The 21,924-nt window shown below is 45.5% G+C and overlaps 1 long non-coding RNA gene across 1 annotated transcript; it reads right to left on the reverse strand.

The window, feature by feature from the left end:
* Positions 1–375: 375 nt before the first annotated feature.
* On the reverse strand, positions 376–21,115 carry LOC129384422 (uncharacterized). Its single transcript, XR_011890214.1, has 3 exons — positions 20,852–21,115; positions 4,906–4,938; positions 376–674 (listed from the first exon to the last, which is right to left on the reverse strand). It is a non-coding gene; the product is annotated as an uncharacterized lncRNA (long non-coding RNA).
* Between the last annotated feature and the right edge of the window lie 809 nt (positions 21,116–21,924).

Consider the following 21,924-nt stretch of genomic DNA (forward strand, 5'->3'; position numbering starts at 1 on the left):
CCAGGTAGGTGCAACATGATGTTTGCTGGTCTTCAATTACCCTCTTTGATGCCAACGATGGCCACTGTGTATGTTTCGGTATATGTAACCATTGTTACACCACTCCTACACGTGTTTCTATGCCCCCCCCCCTTGTGTAATGCCTTCGGGCCTTCAAGGTGATAATAAATGAAATGAAATGTGTACCGCTTTTCAATGAGCCTCTTTGGCGCAATCTTGAACTACTAGGTGTGCTCCATTGTGATTGTGCCGCTGTACAATGACAAAAAAGGTCCGTAAAAGGCCTCTTATGCTGAATCGAATCCAACTCACGTCACAATGATTCCTTGAAAAGCTTGCATGTCACTTTAGAGAAACGTATGTGAAACTCCCATCTGCAAACAATTTTAAAACGTATATATTTACGCGGGCATTTTCTTGTGAATAGTATGCAAAATCTCAACACGCAGTAGAAGGACGATGCCGGCTGCGAGTGTTCTTGGTGCAGATGTCCTGTAATCGCAACTTCTCCATGCACCGTGTGATTAAGACAGGATGGGTGAAGATATCAGTGCAGGCATGTTGAACAGGTGACTTCGGAGGCGAAGCAGATATGAAATCGCGGCAACTCTATTGATCGTTTTACGTTTTCTCCTTCGGGGGTCCTTGAACCACATTTAGGCCGGACGAAGCTACTGAAAAAAAAAGAGCAAGCGTAAAAGCTCTAAAAGCATTCAAACTTCAGTGATCAAGGTATATAATAATTCAAGAGACATTGATTAATCCTACGTGGAGGATGCGAAAGCATTGCGAACATCACGCGATGCTTAGACATTGCGCCACAGAGCAAGGTCTTGGGTTCAACTCCAACAAAAGGTCGAGGGTTCTACTCCCAACGGTCGTGGGTTCAGGTGCCTTAATTAGCTCTCCCTCATTTTTATGTCCTTTATATAACTCTGTCCTAATTAACACCAAAAGTCGTGGGCACGAGCACCTTAATTATGTCTTAATCTGCTGTACCTTAATTATGACCAGATGTCAGGGGCTAGAGTGCGTTATTTATGAATACCTTAATTACCTGTGACTTAATTACCCGCCGCGGTTGCTCAGTGGCTATGGTGTTAGGCTGCTGAGCACAAGGTCGCGGGATTCAATCCCGGCCACGGCGGCCGCATTTCGATGGGAGCGAAATGCGAAAACACCCGTGTACTTAGATTTAGGTGCACGTTAAAGAACCCCAGGTGGTCGAAATTTCCGGAGTCCTCCGCTACGGCGTGCCTCATAATCAGAAAGTGGTTTTGGCACGTAAAACCCCATAATTAAACTGTGACCTAATTAACTTCGTCTAATTAACTGTTTAGTGACGAGTGTAGCACAAAGGTAACAAAAAAATTATTGGGACTTTCAGTATTGAGTACGAAGTTTATGGCTCAATATCTTGGGCCAACACTGAATAACAGGCAGCAAGTGTCATTTGTTTGTTTGGAGCAGGAGCAGTGGAGGAGGAACCATAAATTTGACACGAGACTTACTATCTTCTGAAAGCAAGGTCAGAGGAGACAGGCCGAGGCCGGACATGCAGCTGCAGTGGTGTCACACATCGGACGTAAAGCAAATGAAATGTGCACCCACTGTTCACATATGATGAGGTTGTTCATAGAAATTAAAACGGAGCCTTAGCTGGCTTGGGGTGAAGCGCACTTCCATTTTCCTGCCTGGGGTTTTACCCTATTGTAGAAAAAAAAATGGCACAAAATATTTTTCTTTTTGTTGATTATACTTATTCTTGATGTGCTTCGCACATTTTGATAGAAAACAAAACATTTCTTTCTGGATATTTGGATGTTTGGTCCTTAAGGTATAATACGAAATTTCGTAGGTTCGACTCCAATAAACGTCGAGGGTTCGTAGCCTTTTTGTAACACCATGTAGTCAAGCCGCCAACGTCCAATTTTTCACCTCAGCCATTTAATGATTTCGCATTAATAGCTGTGGCGGAACTAGTCGGTCTGTGCATTACGAATCTGTACGGACCAACGAAAGAATGAACATACTCGCGCACTCAAGAGCGAACATGGTTGCCCCAATTATTAGCTTACGAACGCTGTTTACTGTCTTATATATTTACGAGGTGCGCCAGCGTCAGCCCTTGTTTGTGCAAACCTTACCAGGCATCTCGAACACTGGCCCCCAACCGTTTTATTCTCCCACCTTATTGGTATGACCTTCACGGGTGTTCGATTTGGCCGCGTTGCGATTTTCCTTCAGCTCTGAAAGGCGAACGTATCACGGCAAAGGCATCCTCTCTCAAAGCGTCCTTATCATTTCTGCACATGCAGCGCCGCTCAGTATACCGGGTCATTGTACGAAGTGCACTCAGCACTGTGACCTCCTCAAAAGGCAGTACCATCTCTTGCCACTGTTCAGTTCTCTTCTTATTTCACGCTGCAACTTTCTTAACGAGTATGTGTTTAATAAATAGTATGGATGACTCTACAGAAGCGTCATGCGACAAGCACTGCAACAACGTGCAAGTGCAGTTTGCATGCACAGAAGAAAATAGGCAGACCAAGGACAAACACTTAGGCGCACTGCAAAAGTAGGTAGCATTTGAATTTTACTGTGTTTGTAGAGTATATATTAAAGTAATTTGTGCACGACGCAACAAAAATAAAAATTACAGGGTCTGTCAAGATCTATTTTAAGAGGTGAACGGCGAAAGCCTGCTCTTCCTCCTCTTATCATTCGCTTCTTTCTCTTTGCCTCTAGTCATTCTCTTTTTTTCTTTTAGTCATTATTGCTCACTACTAAGCATCTTTAGTGATTTGTAGTCAATTGTGGTCACTGCAAGCTGTAGTTAGACATGTTGGTCATATCATAGTCATTACAAGTCATTTCAGTCATTACTAATCATTACTGGTCATTACTAAGCATTTTTAGCCATTTCTAATTAATTGCAGTGGTTACAAGTAGTCGGTAGACATATTGGTCAAAGTCATTACTATTCATTACAAGTAATTTCAGTCATTATTAGTTATTACTGCTCACTACTGAGCCTTTTTAGTCATTTGTAATTAATTTTGATCATTACAAGCCGTCGTTAGGCATGTTGGTCATTTCGTAGTCATTAGTACTCAGTACAAGTCACTAGTAGTCATTTTAGTCATTACTACACAATTCTAGTCATTTCTAATCAATTGTGGTCATTACAAGTCATTAGTAGTCATTAAGTAATTGCTAGTCATTATTAACCTCTACCAATCTCTCTTATAACGTTATGATTCACTAACTGACACTATCAATCATTTTTAATTCGTTAATCTGTTTTTAATATTTCATATGGCGTGATTACGTTTCGGTGGACACTCCAGCGGTCACAAATTGCTGACACAAACTTCACCATGACGCTAGAAAGATTGTCGCCTTAAAACGGCAGACAGGCTAGCTTCAGGAAGCGATACTTTACAATGTATCTCATCCATGTCATCAATCAGGTTGTTGAGAAATGTGCAAAGTACAATCAGCCTCAATATATGGCTTTCATAGATTACGAAAAGGCATTTGATTCAGTAGAGATACCAGGAGTCATAGTGGCATTACCTAATCAAGGAGTACAGGAGGCTCATTAGGCTGCCAATAGGACAAGAGTGCAGGATTGTCAGTCAGCTTCTAGAGTCTGTGAAGGGGTACGTTTACCTAGGTAAATCACTCACAAGGGACGTTGATCATGAGAAGTAAATTTGCAGAAGAATAAAATGGATTTGAGCGCATATGGCAGACGCCATCAGATCCTGACTGGAAGCTTACCATTATCATCCAAAAGAAACGTGAACAATCAATACATTCTACCGGCGCTAACATATGGAGCAGAAACTGGGAAATTGACAAAGAAGCTCGAGAACACTTTAAGGACCGCGCAAAGAGAGATGGAACGAAGAATGTTAGGCGTAACGTTAAGAGACAGGAAGAGAGCGGCATGGATCATAGAGCAAACGCGGATAGCCGATACTCTAACCGATGTTAAGAGAAAAAAAAAATGGTGCTCGCCAGGCCATGTAATGCGAAGGTTATATAACTGCTGGACCATCAGGGTTACACAATGGGTGCTAAGGGAAGCGCTGTAGAGGATGGCAGAAGACTAGGTGTGGTGATGAAATTAGGCAATTCGCAGGTGCTAGTTGGAATTGGTTGGCGCAGGAGAGGGGTAATCGGGGATCACACAGAGAGGCCTTCGTGCTGTAGTGGACACAGCATATGATGATAATGATGATGATGTTGTTCGTGTATAGAACATTTTATACATAATTCCTGAGGATGGTTGGGATGCTGCATGGCTAATACAAACATGCCGCTTGACACAGTGCCGTGGCTGATGCCACTTTGCTTGGTGTTTTCAAACTTTGGTTTTATTATCGGCTCTCAAAATTTGTGGTTTGTGTTACCAGAAGATACAACAATAAGAAACTTTACTCGCCGTGTAATAATGTACTTAATTCTATTTCTCTCATAATACTGCGCCAATACACCAGCCACATTTTTTATTGTTCACCGCCAATTCGTGAACCTTCCCTCCACGCGTCATACAGCGCAAGGCTTCAGTCAGGGTAATTACGTTTCTTATTTACCTCTGGACGGATACTCCAATATGCGAAAAGTATTTTCCTGTGATTGCTCTGGTATACCCACAATCCATTACTACCACGGATACAATGGGAAGGCGATGCATCCTTTCGCCTCTCCGTGGAGGGCACCCTGGCTCCGCCCCAGCAATCTACGGATCCACAGTTGTCACACACCGCGCTAGCCCTATAGTGCCGACCCGACGATTCCCAAAGTTAGTACTCTGCCGTTAGGTTTACAATATGCCTTGCAGGGAGGCTAATTTACGCAAATATAATAAGTACCTATAGCCGACTTTGAGCTTACTTGTGCCAGGCCGCGTACGGGCTCGTCCACCAGCTGGAAAAAAAGAAAGGACAAGAATACGTAACTATCACCGGCTCTTTTTCTTTGTTTGCATCATGCAAGGAATGCGTTCTCATCGTTTAAAAAAAAGGCATGAGCTACATTCAGTCTGCTAAGAATAAAATTCAAGCCGTATGAACGAATCACCATGGTCTTCAACAGAAAACACAACGCGTATTGCACATAATCGAACTTCAGTTGCCACTTCAAGCCCAAGGTTGGTGGATATTCTACCGCTGCCTCACCGCAATACAGCCCAGCCGCGTCAATACCACCGACGGTTAACCTTCAGGATGGGGAAAGAGCCGTCGAAGGGGCGTTTTTATAACCAACCGTCACTGAACGCTAGGCCTTCTCCGGGCGCAAGGTCACGGAGGCCAGTCTTGATACCATACCTGACTAACGCCTTCAGAGGAGCCACCGGTGTTATTAGAAAGTGATAGAACTTCATAAAACACCTGCTCTAAAAGGGTGCCTGCTGAAGACCATTACAATTTTCTGCGGAAAACGAAAAATATGCCACATATTCAGAAAACATCTCTGAAGTACGTATGCGCCCCGTCAACGTGATGCAATAGGCTAGTAGCAGGCCAGATTGGTCGTTGCATAAACGCGAGTCTACTGGAACATCAAAGCTCAATATCATTTTCAGTTCTGGGCTACTGACAAGCCATACACTGCCGAGCAAGCACGTGTACTATGAGGAAGAAGTGGTGCGCCAACAGATGCAGCATCAGCAATGCTTCACGAAAGAGGCTGACGCCTAAGTTAGAAGACAGCGTGCTGCTTACGCTAACTTCTACATTTATTGTGACGCGACACACTAGCCAAATATGGTATGATAGAAACATTCCATACAGATTAACAATAATGAAACACACTTATCAGCCAGGCATCAATTGCTCTAAAAGCTAGGGAGAGTATGGCAAGAGTAATGGGGCCGATTTACTCTTCAAAGCAATGTTTACTCTCGCGAAATGTCGAGTGGAGTGAAATGCATTGCTCACTCCGTGAGCAAGGAGACAGTGCAATTCTCTTTTCATTCTGCCCTTCTGAAAGAGAGGGGTGAATTACAGTTTCAACTCTTGCGGCAATAGAGAACAAAGCGTAGCTTAAGCTCCTGCTTCCACTGTAGGAGGCTAGCCCGAAACATGGCGATGTATGACTTACGCAGGCTGAGAAAAGAGCACACCGTTTCCTTCGAAAACAACAGGCAGTCATAGTGCAAAGGGAAGCGGAGCCAGCACTCTACTTTTTCACTCGGAGTTGCCTCACCGCACGCGCCCACAACATCGCAGAACAGCGCAGCACCGGAGAAAGGTGATCCGTCCAGCGCGCAGGAACAGAAGCATAGGTGTTCTGTGCGGAGGCCATCCACGCGAAATCGTCAGCCATCCATCTTGCGTCGCCGCGAAAACACGATGGTCATTCGTCATTTGTTGGATATAACAACAAATCCTCCACAGCAAGTCAGCTCTAACTTATGTACACATTCTGCGTATACGACATGCTAACGCCAGGAAGTCGTCACGACGTTTAGCCGACGCGATTGACAACGGACTAAGCGAGCGCGCTGCGTCTCTCGATGCCAATCCAAAAATCCAGTCGCCGTGATAACTAGGTGCGATTTGATCACTTGCCGCTATACTTAAGTGCTTTCAAAATCCCAAACGGTGCCAGAACCATGTCATGTTCAGTAAGACCTGAGGCGAGGGGACGCATAAGATGGTTTGTTTACCAGCCTATGATTCCGAGCCTATGCGGAGCGTGTTTAGGGTGCGTTTTTTGTGTTTGAATTTATTAATTTTGGCAATCTACTTTGTACGGATCACTTTTGAAATAAGGAGTCACATAAAAAAAGGTGCTATTTTGCTGGTGGCATAGCTCCGTTATAGAAAGACACCGCTTTACGATGTCTTTCGCCGGTAGGTAATCTGCGACCACTGAAGTTACGTGCAGCGCCAGTGATAGTCAGAACTTTTGCTGTAGGCATTCAGCTGCATGCTGCGAGAGGTCAGTAGGGTGCGTCATCTTGAGCTTACCGAAAACGCATGAGGAATTCATATCTTAGGCTGAATAAGAGTGCGATGTTTTTGCTCATGTATGGAAATGATGTGAGTATGCAGGCTGTCCCACATAACTTGAGCCAATGTTTTAAAAATGAAAGGCGCTGCTTGTGCGCTGCTCTCAAGCGTGCGATGGATGAACAAGGTCGGCGATAACAGACGGAACCTCAGATACGTACACCAGGCATAATGCCCTGTCGCGCGGCAGTCTCGCTGCAGCCGACCTCGTTCATCTATCCCGCGCTTCAGAGCAGCACAATAACAGTGCGCAAGCGCCGCGCCATGTGGTATATTTTTTTTTTATATTTCGCGGGCTTTCTTTGAAACGCGGGAAAAAGGACCAAGTCAGATATATCTTGTTGGAGACAATTTATTGAGAGGTTTTTCAAGGTGCGCCACAACTTTGCGTATCGCACTTGGGGTCTGCAGCCAATACAGAAAAAAGTTGATTAAACAAACATAACAAATCCTTTAGTTAAGGGAAAAATAAAACATAGCCTGAGCTACTCTCGGCCAGTGCCAACATTATGCATTCGGTTCAAGTCGCGGCCGGAGTGCGTTTAATTTTTAAAGTTGGCTCAAGTTATTCGGGACAACCTGTATATCTGATTTTAGGTCTCAGGTTGCGGTTTTCGAGCGGCGTGCGAAGGTGAAAGGGTGCTTATGTGTACGAACTCAGTGAATTGCCAAGCGGCAAGTTATGCATCGGAATCGAATATAACGGCTACTGTGTGGAATAACAATTGTAGTGCCGTTTTGCATACACTTACTGTTTTGGCAATGCCTGTGTACTTGCTAATATGAGTTGGCGCTTCAGAGTTATGTCATATGAATAGTTAAATCTACCTTTCTCTGAAAGTTACAAGCGTAATCTGTGCATTCTTCTGTTGCATGGCAGATCAAAATGGGGTGATTGCTTTATTATGTTTAGTGGAGAAATAAAGTATGAAATTAAACCTTGCCCCAATTCTTTGTTACCAGTAGTTTGTCATACCCAAATTAGAGAGTTCGTCTAATAGACTAATCACTGTGATCTAAGTGCGACTTTTATGTGCCTTCAAGAATGTTAAATGTTGGATCTCAAACTACAGCAATAGTCGAGTCTGTCAAAAATGAACATTTCGTATCTTGTAAATGAAAATAAGTTCATGCCTTTTAGTAAGCTTAGATGCAGGCTGTGGTGAACTGTTTCTTGTTTGTCTTGAGATGTGGGTAAGCTTGCCATAACAAACCTTGTGGCGCTTTTTTTTAGGCCCATACAGTAACATCCATTGAACTGGAGGACCATGATTTCAGCCCTACTAAACATCATGTTTGTAGATCCGATCCTCAAATTATGGCTTGAGCAGTGACACAACCAGAGATGGCGGGGGGGGTGGGGGGGAGACAATACTGGGCAGATGCTTAGGATGTGTAACAAATGGTGTTTGTGACACACCAGAACAATGACAAACTTATAACATCTGAATATGACCAATATGCTATTTATCAGTAGGAGTATTGTCACTGTCAGTTATTTCTTTTTTCTTTAAGTTTAACAATTGAAGTTAGCTTACCAGTTGACTATTGCAGTCATTTAGATCTTTCGCATGCATTTCTGCAGGAAAACTAAGAGCTAAGACTTTCCTTTAGTGCAGTGACCTCATTTCCTGACTGTCTTGATGTTGTTTTACACCATGTCCTCGCTTTGAATTTCGCACACGATATCTTTCAGGCACAAGGATATTTTTCAGGCAAGGGCACAAGGATGTCAAGGAGCCAGCCTAGCACGACTCGACGTGGTGCAGAGGAGCGCACTCCAAAGAATCAAAATACATTGACATGCAATTTGGACGAGAAAACTAGAGTGTGGGAGTATTGGGTGCAGCATTTTACTAAATGTCACCAAACTTTCGAAATACAGTATCTCACACCAAGATGAGAATTCTCGCGTGCTCTAGGTAGTCATCGTGACGTGGTTTCTTTTTTGTAATGTCTCTAAAAGTCAAGATTAAGTATGCTATCTGGGGACAAACACATAGGGGCAAGTGTCATTGAAAAGTTAGACATGTGTTTTAAAGAAAAGCTGATTAGTATTGTGAAAAGTAACCGCTTTTTGTCTTACCTCTAAGCAAATGTATCCATGCGAAAAAAAATAGTGGTACAATAACATTGCAGATTTGCATAGTGACATAATACATACTTGCAATGAGCACGGTGCCTGTGTTGACTATAAAAAGCAAGAGGTCATGCTTGCTTCGCTGTTGACATAAATGCACAGTACATGAATGCAAGCGTGCAAATACAAACCACTGTAACTCTCTATTTTAAACGCTGACATGAAGAAGACAGATTTTCATAACTTCCCTTTTGTCTATTTTTACACCTAATTTTAGAAGCATTCTTTCTTCCAAGGTTCCAGAAAGGGGAAGCATTTGGAGCAGTGTACCAGAGGTTTAAAAAGACATTAACTTTTGCGTACATGCTCACGGAACCAGTTCATTACAACCGCTCGTGGTTGGAGGCGCACCACACCATGGTGCGCACTTTACGTCCTAATTAGAAGCCACAGAGTCACTTGCAATGGAAAAATTAAGTTGGCACAAGTAAAATTGTAGTTTCTCCTTCTGTGAAATAGTGATATGTGTACTTCTGACAGGTATTTGAGGAGATTTCGATTAGGGTGACAATCCACTTGCCAGCCAAATATGCTAGTGGAGGCAGGGATCTGCTCAATGCAAAGAACTGAGAGCATCTGCCTGGAACATATGTCATCAACATCAGTTGGCGGATGCCAAAATATACTGTTAATCAAGCGTAAGTTCCTTAGTTTGATGGTTTCAGCAGGCATAATTTTTATAGAGTAAAATAAAATTAAAGCACTATTGTACCCAGTAAATTTCTGGGCTTAAGATAGAGTGCACAGTGAGGCACTGTATTAGTCCTCCAGACGCATATATACTTGTTTTGAGACGAAGACAAGATTCTGTGAAGCGCAATAATTTTTCTTACTTTGGTGTTCCATAACCGCTTGAGTAGGAAAAAAGTTTTGGTTTCAGGTTGTTGGTTAATTGTGCAAGTATATGCATAGCCGCATGCAAAATCTACGTGCATAGAAAGGATATGTAAAACAGCATGATGCCTTTTCAAGTTTATGATTTGCGTCTTTCTTTGCCTTCTTCATGCACTGCCTTACCTGTACTTATGCTTATGTCGCCTTTGAGGCATCATATTCATCACATCTTATTTTCCTTGTACTTAGATTTAGGTGCACGTTAAAGAACCCCAGGGGGTCGAAATTTCTGGAGTCCTCCACTATGGCGTGCCTCATAATCAGAAAGTGGTTTTGGCACGTAAAACGCTATAATTAATTATCTTATTTTCCGTTCACATCCGAAGCCATGCTATACGTCAGCAACTAGTCAGAATAATGAATCATGTAATTATACAAGCTGCTCTCAGAAGTATGGCATTCATACCGTAAGGCAGAATGAAAAGCTATCATATGTGACAAAAATAGAATGAGCAAATTTTAACGTCATTGTTCCTTGTAGATTTAATTTAAATTAATTAAATTATGTGGTTTTACGTGCCAAAACCACTTTCTTATTATGAGGCACGTCGTAGTGGGGGACTACGGAAATTTCGACCACCTGGGATTCTTTAACGTGCACCTAAATGTAAGTGCATGGGTGTTTTCGCATTTCGACCCCATCGAAATGCAACCATCATGGCCTCCTTGCAGTTTTATACTCATTTGCCATGTGCACACTAGATAATATATTAAATTTTAGTTTATTTGTGAGAAAGTGTTACGGATCAATCCCAACAGCACCAGGAAACTACTTTCGTGAGGGCGCCAACCGAATAGGAAATATGATACGCCTTTGTACCACTCTGAGACTGGACGGGAAATTGCTGTAGAACCACAAGGCAGAGGCTTAGAAACAATGAGGTGGAGCCCCTATACATGAATAACTTTATGTAAATAATTCTTAAGCAAAGCTGGCCCTGCGGCCTGACATGAGAATGTACGACACATCTCTAAATGCACTCTACTGTCAGTCAGGAACGTCCTTACGCTGTACAGGACGTTATCAAATGAGCTGCTGTCTTAGAACATCGCACAAAAAAGTTTTTTGTACAATTTATCGACGTTACCAGCCCAATGCCTATCAGCTCAACTTTTAACCTTTGCCACATAAGTGCATGCGTTTTGTTTTAGAAATGCGATTACTGGCCATTAATATGGTGCATGTTTCTCTTCAATAGCAGTGTCAATATTTTGTGAGTATGGGCACGTTTGTTCGATGTTTAACTTTCCATTGCATACTTTATTCTTTAAAAGGTGGAGCCAAATGATATGAAGGGTGTTTCTACACTATAACAGTTGTCACGCGCTAAGTCAAGAGTAATTAACAGTATGAGCAGCCAGACACGAAAAATGCCAGACCCTAAGCGACGGTTCTCCAGCTGGCGCGGGATCTTTGACTTCGTCGTCTTCGCCGTTTTGCTGGGCACGCAATGCTGACTGTTCGCTGGCTCAAAACACCAGGTGGCATTATTCCCTCTCCCAATGAAGCATCGACTCGATGCTCAAGCACAAGACGTACACGGAAAGTGCGCAAATTAGGTAAGAAAAAAAGGGAGGAAAACGCGCTAGCACAAATACAGGCATGCACACGAGGCAAAAAAAGTGGGTTCTGTCATCGGGAACAAAAAAGAAAAACGCTTCGCAGTTCTTTGGATGATGACGCGACGACAGCAAAAATCAAAAGTTTGTTTCACCAGCACACTTAACATCCCCGTGTAAAATACGGCTTGAGGCGGACGACATGTACAGTCTCTGCACGTGGTAAACGACGCTTGGGCGATGGTAGGTCTCCGTGTGGGATCACTTCATAGTTCACATCGCTTACACGCCTTAGTACTGTGTATGGTCCGAAGTACTTGCTCAGGAGTTTCTCGCTGAGGCATCGCCATCTAATGGGGGTCCAAACTCAAACTTGGTCACCAGGCTCATAGGTAACTTGTCGATGGTGAAGATTGTACCTTATTGCATCTGTACACTGCTGCTGTCTTATGTGGACACGGGCCAGTTGACGTGCTTTCTCGGCACGCTGAGTGTACTCTTTGACGTCAGGAGCTAGCTGGTCGAGCTGATCGATGTCTTCATACGGAATCATGGCGTCTAGCATTGTTTAAACAAATCGACCATCAACGAGGCTAAACGGCGTGAATCGTGTATTTTCCTGCGGGGCAGTGTTGTACGCAAACGTTACGTACGGCAGGATTTCGTCCCACGTTTCGTGCTGCACATCCACGCACATAGACAGCATGTCTGCCCATCCTTTGTTTAGTCTTTCAGTCAAGCCGTTAGTTTGAGGGTGGTATGCAGTGGTCTTTCGATTACTCGTGGAACTCAACTTAAAGATGTCGTCCAGAAGCTTCGCTTTAAATGGGGTCCCTCGGTCAGTGATGATGAATGATGGTGCGCCATGCTGAAGCACAATGTGATGCGTAAAAAACTGGACAACTTCAGATGCTATCCCGCGTGGTAGTTCCTTCGTCTCAGCGTAACACGTCAATAAATCAGTTGCGAGAATTATCTACTTGTTGCCGGGGAAAGAAAAGGGGAATGGTCCAAGAAGGTTCATTCCAACTTGATCAAACGGCGTACGCGCAGGGTCGATGGGTTGTAGAAGGCCTGCAGGCTTGAAGGGTGGTGTGTTTCGGCGCTGGCATTCACGGCATCCTTTCACGTAGCGTTTGACGCAAGCAGTCAGTCTAGGCCAGTAGTACAGTTGCTGTACCCTGTCCAGAGTACTTGAGTAGCCCAAGTGACCAGATGGGGGCTCGTCGTGGCAGGCTAATATGATGTCGTCGCGAAGGGCTCGAGGCACTACTAGAAGATGTGGTTTGTCGCCGGCACCTGTGTTTCTTTTGTATAAGATGCCCTCTCGTAGGCAAAATGACGACAACCGTCGCGAAAGTGGGCGAGGAATGGACGCGATCCCGCCTTCTAAGTGATCGATGATGGGCCTTAACTCAGCGTCCGATCGTTGTTTAGCGAGCAGGTCCTGCCTGCTGAGGGCTCCCTGGAAGGCGCTGTCATCTTGCTCGTCAGGATTCTGAGATTCAAGAGGTGCTCTTGATAGCTTGTCAGCGTCTTCATGTTTCCTACCTGACTTGTATACGATGGTGATGTTAAATATCTGGAATCGCACACTCCAACGTGCCAATCGTCCAGAAGGGTCTAGGAGGTTGGTCAACCAGCACAAAGCGTGGTGATCGGTCACAACTTTAAATGGCCGCCCGTAGAGATACGGCCTAAACTTTGTAGTAGCCCAAATAACCGCGACGAGCTCCTTCTCTGTGGTGGAATAATTGGACTCTGCGTGCGACAGAGTGCAGCTCGCGTAGGCGATAACTCATTCAGTCCCGCCTTGGCGTTGCACCAGGATAGCTCCGAGGCCGATATTGCTGGCGTCTGCGCGTACTTCTGTGTCAGCATCCTCATCAAAATGACCGAGCACGGGAGGAGAAGACAATCGACGCTGTAGCTCCGCAAAGCCAGTCTGTTCATCAGTCCAGAGGAATGGCACGTCGTCACGTGTAAGGCGAAATAGCGGCTCTGCAGTCTTTCAAAAATTTTCAATGAAGCTGTCGATAATACGCACGCAAGCCCAAAACCATCGGATACTTTTCTTGTCGGTTGGAGTGGGAAAAGCAGCTACGGCAGCAGTCTTCTCAGGATCGGGCCGAACACCTGCCGCTCTCACGACGTGACCAAGGAACTTCAGTTCCTCGTAACCGAAATGGCATTTCTCTGGCTTGAGTGTAAGGTCAGCCGACTGAATGGCTTCGTGTACATTCTGAAGGTGTCCAAGGTGCTTGTCAAAAGCTTCCGAAAAGACAATGACATCATCTAGATAGACGAGGCAGCTTTTCCATTTGAGGTCAGCGATAACTGTATCCATCATTCGCTGGAATGTGGCTAGCGCGGAACATAGGGCGAAAGGTAGTACTCTAAATTCGTAAAGGCCGTCCGGAGTCACAAACGCAGTTTTCTCGCGGTCCCGCTCATCTACTTCAATTTGCCAGTAGCCACTTTTAAGATCCATAGAGGAGAAATGCTTCGCGCGCCTCAGCCTATCTAGAGAATCGTCGACACGAGGCAACGGCTCCATGTCTTTCTTTGTGACGTTGTTTAGTTTCCGGTAGTCAACACAAAACCGAAGCGTGCGACCTTTCTTTTTAACAAGAACGACTGGCGATGACCAAGGACTGCATGAAGGCTGTATTACGCCGTCTTGACGGATTTCCTTCACCTGCGTTTGAATCGCGTGTCGTTCGGTCAGGGAAACACGATAAGGCTGTTGCTGTTTGGGGGGGACGTCGTCATATGTGATAATATGGTGTTTCGTAATCGACGTTTCATGTTTCTTCGACGACCGTGCAGCGCAAGAGTGGATTCAACAGCTCGCGTAGGGGTTGTTTGTTCTCTTCAGGAAGCGTTGGACTAATGTCGACGTTGCGTATAGGTACTTCAGCAGTGCCGATTGCCTCGGAAACAAAACACTCAGGGACACCGGCGATCGGGTCGGCGTAGGCGATGACAGTACCGGGGAAAAGGTGCCGGTCTTCGTAGCTGAAGTTCGCGACGAGAACCTCAAAGTGGCCATCATGGAGATCAATAAAGCTTCTTGCTGCGCAAACACCTTGAGAAAGCAGGAAAGAGCGATTGCTTTCTGCGACCGCTTCACAGTGTAAGAGTCTGTCACATGCCACCTAAACCACCACACTTGCACGTGGTGGTAACGTGACTGCGTCGTCGATGACACGAAGAGATGCTCGAGGGTGGATGGTGCTGGTCGTCGCTGCGGCGCTCTTTGTCGAGAAAGTGACGAGGCGTTGTCGAATGTGGATGACAGCTCCGTGCTCCTTGAGAAAGTCCATGCCGATGATTAGGTCTCGAGAACACTGAGGGAGAATGCTCAAGCTGGCAAAAAACGCAGAGCCGCGAATCTGTATTCTTGCCGTGCACATGCCGAGTGGTGTGACGATGTGCCCGCCAGCTGTACGAACTGGCGTTTGATTCCAAGGCGCCATCACTTTCTTCAGAAGGGTGGCTAGTTTTTCGTTGATTATAGAATAATCCGCTCCAGTGTCCACTAAAGCAATCAATTCACGACCGTCGAGTAGTACAGGAATGTCCAAGGAAATTCTACTTCTGTATTCAGCAGGTAGTGTCGTCGTCGATGTATTGTCGCTCCGCGTACGCGTCAGTAGGGGTCCTTGAGCAGGTCGAGACTGAGCGGCCTCGCCCCCAAAGGCCGCTGTGATTATCTTTCCCGGCGCGGGCTGGGCGACCGACCCCGCACCACGCTCGAATACGTGCGGCGATTCGGGGAAAACCGCCGCGGTGAAGGGGAGCGTGACTGGTGTCGAGTTGATGGGATCCGCACTGCTGAGCAACGTAATCTTCAATTTCAAGAAGACGCCGGCCGAACCTAGGTAGCGGTGAGTTTGCTGAAAATCCGCGTAGTCCGAGCTCTCGATAGGAGCACTGTCGGTAGATGTGTCCATCTTCTCCACAGTGAAAGCAAAGGGGACGGCGATCACGTGGCCGCCACACGTCTGATTTCCTTGGGGCCTGTCGGGGGTACTGGTAATATGAGGCCGCTTGGACGGGCTGTAGCATGGCCTGGCACGCAGTGCGAAGCGGGGAGGGAGGTGCGGCAGGTTGCCTCAAAGCTTGCGAATACGACATACGGGAGCTGTCAGTTCTTAGCGGTCGAGCTTCTGTGTTGAAGGGTGGTTTTCTTGGCTCTTACTGGACTTCGTCACGGAGAATGGGGGACGAGGAGTTGAGCGTCGGCTGTGAGGGTACCGACAGTTTCTGGAGTTCTTCGGGGATTACCGAACGAATGAGCTCTCGATAGAAATCGACGTGGGCCCCGAGAGCTCCGAAGAAGTCCGTAGGTGAAGCAGCGTTCACTTGGCGTTCCTATGATTGTGCCCGCTGCCGAAGCGTCTGTTCCATGGTGACGGCCTCGGAAAGAAATTCTGACACAGCCTTGAGAGGACTGCGTACGAGACCGCCGAACAGCTGCTCTGTCACTCCGCGCATCAGGTACCGCACCTTCTTTTCTTCCGACATGCTGGGGTCGGCTCGTCGAAAGAGACGGGTCATGCCCTCGACATACATTGCGACACCTTCGTTCGGCATTTGTATACGGGACTGGAGATCACGCTCAGCTCGCTCTTGGCGATCAGGGCTCAGATACGTCTCAAGAATCTGGCGTTTGAATTCTGCCCATCAATTTAGGGCATCTGCACGGTTCTCATACCAAACACGTGCACCATCGTTAAGGCTGAAATATGCGTTTTCAGTTTCTCTGCGTCATCCCACTTGTTGAATGCGGCAACACCTTCATAGTGCGCCAGCCAATCTTCAACATCCTCATATATGGCGCCGTGGAAGGGATTCGGCGTTCGCGGATAGAGTAGCGTAAAATAAATCGGCGTTGTGCCTTCCATACCAGTTGGGGTGGTCGGAGCTGCCATTTTGTCTGGGAGAAGTCCGAACTCAGGGGCTTGTCCACGGATCCTTCTGCTGACGCGGTTCACAGCCGTAACCACCGGTACGGGGCTGAAGCTCCTGCTGCTCGGAGGGGTTTGGTGCATGCATTAGATTACCCAGCACCTCCACCAGTTTGTCACACGCTAAGTCAAGAGTAATTAACAGTATGAGCAGCCAGACACGAAAAATGCCAGACCCTAAGCGACGGTTCTCCAGCTGGTGCGGGATCTTTGACTTCGTCGTTTTCTTCGCCGTTTTGCTGGGCACGCAATGCTGACTGTTCGCTGGATAAAAACACCAGGTGGCACACTGTTTTATTACAAGCTGTGTTGTGAGATTCATGGACCACTGTAATCTGATTTTATTTGTGCTTCAGTATGTTTCCGGAATTATCATTCACGTTGTGTTATGACTGATCAGTAATGATTTTGACCTTCTATAGAAAAAAAATTATTTGAGTAACTCGGAGGCTACAGATCACATCCAATTCACCGAGCATAAGTGCAGGAACTGCTTGTGAAGGAATCAAATATGTAAGTATTGCGAATCCCTTCTAACGTGACCATGGCTCTACATCGTGAGTGCTTTAACACATGTGAAGGGTACTAGCACTCCGTTCTGAAGGAGTACAATGCCTCTGTTAGAAGGAGTACAATCACTCTGTTTCGGGGAGTAGAAACACTCAGTTTGGAGGAGTGGAAGCCCTCGGTCTGAGGGGTACTATTACCCCTGTGGGGAGAGTACTAGCACTGTGCGGAGGAGGACTAGCACTCCCTTGCGGTAGAGTAACAAAACTGTTTGGGAGAGGTATTCTCTCTATTAAAGGGAGTAGGTCTAATCTGAAAAAAAGGATGAAATATGGGACAAGCAGATACTGTTTGTAGAGAATCTGTTTGTAGAGTGTTCAACAAGAGCACTTCAATACCTAAGTTATTCCTGCGTCCGTTAGTTCGACATGCTGTGCTTTCTGCCTCATATTCCTGCATGACTTCTTACCCGTTGGGTTTCGTCATATAACGTCCACCAGATTTTTTTTGTGCGCAAGCATTCGCTGTTCGACAAATAAAGATATTTGCTTGTAAGTATAATTCATGTCCGGTCTCTTCCTTGCTTTTCCCTCGTTATGCCATGCTGCTATTATCAGCCCTGTGTTGCATTTGTCATAAGATTTCGTCAATTTTTATGTTTCATACATTTATGCAATTGCTCGTGCCAGGTTTCGCAATAGGTTATGGAAATGACGTTGCTTTATGTTTTGCCATATATGATTTTCGGGTATGTAATTCCCCGGAAAGAAGCACTTGATGCATCATAATTGATGTTGATGATTATTAGCACACATCTATTTAGACATAGGCTGCCAAGCGCTAGTAACGTGCTTTCTGAGATGAGACGACAAAATCAGAACTCGTTCTTCGTTATGTTGACTACCACCTTGAGTGCCTTTGTGCAACTCAGTTCCTAATCTTCTTAACCTTGCTAGTGCCATAGACTGTTCTCATTGTGATGACTCTGTTCACTGCTCCTGTACACAATTTTGATGCAAAACAGAAATCCTTGGCAAGGGACCATTACGATTCTCTATTTCAATAAACATTCACCCCTCACGCCAACTACTTAAAACTAGGAGCAGATCACATTTTCTGCAAGATGGCCCCAAGCCTTGTCAGTCGGTCTACGTGCTTGTCAATGTCACAGAAGCAAGAAAATTCAAGAGGAAGACGGCGCCTTCTCGATTCGATACACGCGCTACAATCTACTAGTGAAACTTTGCCGCACCAGATGAAAAATGGCAATTTTTAACCTCTCACACGTCGTTATTTTACTCCATGAATGCGCGCAAGAAATTGACAGTTTGGCGAGCTTTCGCGCTACGTGTATGTTCACACTTTCCAAACGAGAGCGAGCGAAGCAGCAAAAGCGGACGACGCTTTCGCGAGCGCCATGCCGCGCCATTCATATCGCATGCCGCCGCTGCTGTCGCTTGCCGCCCAAATGCGTTTGTCATGCTTGCGCGCGTTTTCGTGCTTTTAACTCCAAACATTCTACTCCGAGTCACGTCAGTTTCAAATCCGAAGCATCCTTTGCCTTCTTCTAGGGACTTCCCGGGAGGTAGGTATTTAAATTTTTTGTAACGCTTTGCATCTCTGTTATAAAAAGTAGTTCGTGACTGACCGTCCTTTCGCCTCGAGCACAGCAGCGCACTCATCAAACCACGAGGCGACAATCTTTTTGACCTATTTATTTTTTAGTTATTGTACTAGGCCGCAATCAAACCCGTGATTCTTTTTAGCCAAAGCCGACTAGCCCATTTGAGACTCTTGGCGATTGCGTTTTATGGAAGTTTTCGTCTCCTTTCATCGTGATACCTCACGCTTGGAGACATTGTGTTCAACTGTATGGCCTCTAGAATCAGCCGGCATTTCTCGATACTCCCCTCGTAGCAGCTAACACTACGTAGAAGCTGTATGATTCTGTACCGCCTTCCCGATATACCCAGCTAGAACGGTTTTTAATGTTTCATCGCCGTAGTGCAAGAGCCGACTGTCGTTTTAACTACGCTCCTTGACGTAGTCACAGATTTGCATTACACCTAGTCGCTGACGACGTCAAAAGCTGCGTTTGTCTTGCTTATACGCTCGTCCAGTACCTGTGCATAACTCCACAATTAACATGAGTAAGGTCGTGTCAAACGGCCGGAGTAGTTAGTAATCGTGTCGTCCGCTTTCCACAATCATCATCACCGTCGCCTTGCTGCTCTTGTCCCGCAAACGCCCGCGTCAGACACATCGTTGTTTTTCTTACACAAAGGTGTTGGTTCATCTAAAAATGATTTCCGTAATGTCAAACAATACTAAGTACCCAGCTACTTCCAAAATGCTTCGCGTAACATGAATTCCCTCCGTGCATGGGATGCACTTTATTTTGTAAATGCGTTGTATGATATAGCAATTCGCTAGAATAATTCCACCTGAAGCAATAATTCTATTTCGCAATAAAGGGTAAGAATGCGCAGTTTAAGCCAATTATGTGCGCAGCGGATAGCTACCATCCGGAGTAAGGTGGCAAACGACCGATTGCCCACGGTAATATGTGCGCCGCACGCAACGTCATACGAGAACGTCCTTATTTCGCGTTCCTTATACGCCGAAGGATAAAAAGGAGGCGTTAAACCTAGGCCACCAATGCCTAAGCCTACACTGAAAGGGGAGATACCAAGAACTTTGGGACGCCCTGGAAAGCATCCGATCAGTGCGGATGGAATCGGACTAAAGGGTACCCATAACAAAGAGATGTGGCACTTGAATATACATTACGAATGCACGCGCAGCCGTCCCCCCTCCGTTGCCTATGACGGCATTAACGCGTTTGTTATGCTCCTCCACAAATCGCGCAAAGAAATTATGCCGAACCTAAGCTTCTGAAAGGAACTGTCGAAGATATGCGCAGCAATAAATGGAGGTTGGTGTGGTGCGTTAGGCAATGTAAATATGTATTTTCTGTGCTCGTAGTCATCAGGCATAAGCAAAATAAACGAATAAATAAATAAATAAATAAATAAATAAATAAATAAACAGAAATCTTTACACGTATTACACAATCGGCGGCACGCCGACCACGACATATTGCTTCGGAAATCTCGGACAGTTGCCATTCCTCGGAGGCCTTTTGACCGCAATTGCGTGAACGAGCGTCGTGCTGGTTCGGAAGGAAAACTCAATAGCGCGGCTTTGGCTGCTAGGGCTCGAACAGCGTGACGCACGTCGATGTTTTGGTGTGCAATTGACGCAATTCTTAGCATAGCGCAATTGTATATTTAAGTTCAATATGCCATTTAGTTACTGCGTAGTAAACGTTTTTGCACCTTTTCTCTTCGTCATTTATTAGAAGTGGCTGCGGCGAAGCCGCAAGCTTCTCTGCGCGGATGGCTCCTACAAAAATCGTGCTCACCGCATAATTTTCCGCCATAAATTGCAACCCTCTATCACCGTTCCTCCAGCCAGCTTTGCAGGTGTAAACTCAGCCTTGCGAGATTCTGTCGCGACTCACTTCGAATAATCCGGTCTGAGTCTGAATATTTATTCGAGACACACGTACATAATTACATGGCTGAGGAGAATGAAAAAAAAAAAAAACAATCACGGGGAACACTCATGGCGTTGTTATTGAGCCACACGCAATTGTAGCAAACGAGAAAACACTTATCAATAATTGATTTGGTTGGTAACGTAAGCAGAGAACTATTAAGCGTGCCCCTGATGGGAACCGTCCTTACCAGGTAATATGTCGCTGTCAAGTTCAGAGGACAGCGGCGTTCCAGTTCTTGTGAGCTGATTTCCGCCTTTCCCGTTCATCGGCTGCTCTGACGATATCACTTCTGTTGTTTCTTTCTCTTTCCCTTTCAGCTGGTGCCGCGGAGTTGTGATACGTTTTGTGAGCTGGCTTGAAGCATTTGCCCTCAGGCGCTGTTTTGTCTTTTCTGGTGTGCTACCAGTGCCCTGAGAGTCAGTGGGTAGACCGTCCTTCAAGAATTGAACCTCTGGGTAGAGAGGAAGGAAAGTATTTGTGCCTACAGCTGGTGAACATGGCAACGAAATAGCGGTATATTCAAGTTGAGATGAGCATAAGATATCGTAAGCATGCGCATCAATTTTAATAAGGAATAAAAGCTCATGAAACTGCTGCCCCATTGCTGCCCCCCCCCCCCCGCACTGTATAAAATACCCATTCTTCTCATGCGCTATATTCCTGTAAAATTATGACACTGCCAGTACTAGGAACAATTGAAGCGATTCCGCTTAGCAAGCCATGTGCATGCTAGCTGCATGAATAGGGAGAAAAAAAGAGAGGAGTAAAATGGTGCAATGCCTGGAATAAAATTATTGGGGATTAGCCCGACGCGGATGCCCCGACGAGCGTGGTATCCGCTGCTTGCTGTAGATGCATCTAGCACTAATCTCAGGAAAACTTTCTTCTGAGTTATTTTTTACTTCCCCAATCTTCAGTGCATTCCTAATATTTCTGACGTTATTCGCTTTGTTTCGCGATAATTTTGTTGGGCAATAAGTTAACCAGTCTTACTATAGTTTAGACGGTTCTGTGACAAAGCGAAGTTTTGTTCTCTGTTCCGCTTTCAGTACTGGTCCCCTACATTTTCCCCATGTCGCTAAGGAAGTTCATCGATTGGACGAACAGAATGATTGTTTTGCATCGAAATGACAAATTTAAAAGGGATATTTTTGGCTCTGCTGGATGATGGCCGATGTACACTGCCACTGGTATAGCTTGCAGACTTTACCTAAAGGCTACAATGACGCCACTAGGAATAGTGAAAAATTATGCTCTTTT

The sequence above is a fragment of the Dermacentor andersoni genome, chromosome 9 (genome assembly GCF_023375885.2).
Source record: "Dermacentor andersoni chromosome 9, qqDerAnde1_hic_scaffold, whole genome shotgun sequence".
In the NCBI taxonomy this organism is placed as follows: Eukaryota; Metazoa; Arthropoda; class Arachnida; order Ixodida; family Ixodidae; genus Dermacentor; species Dermacentor andersoni.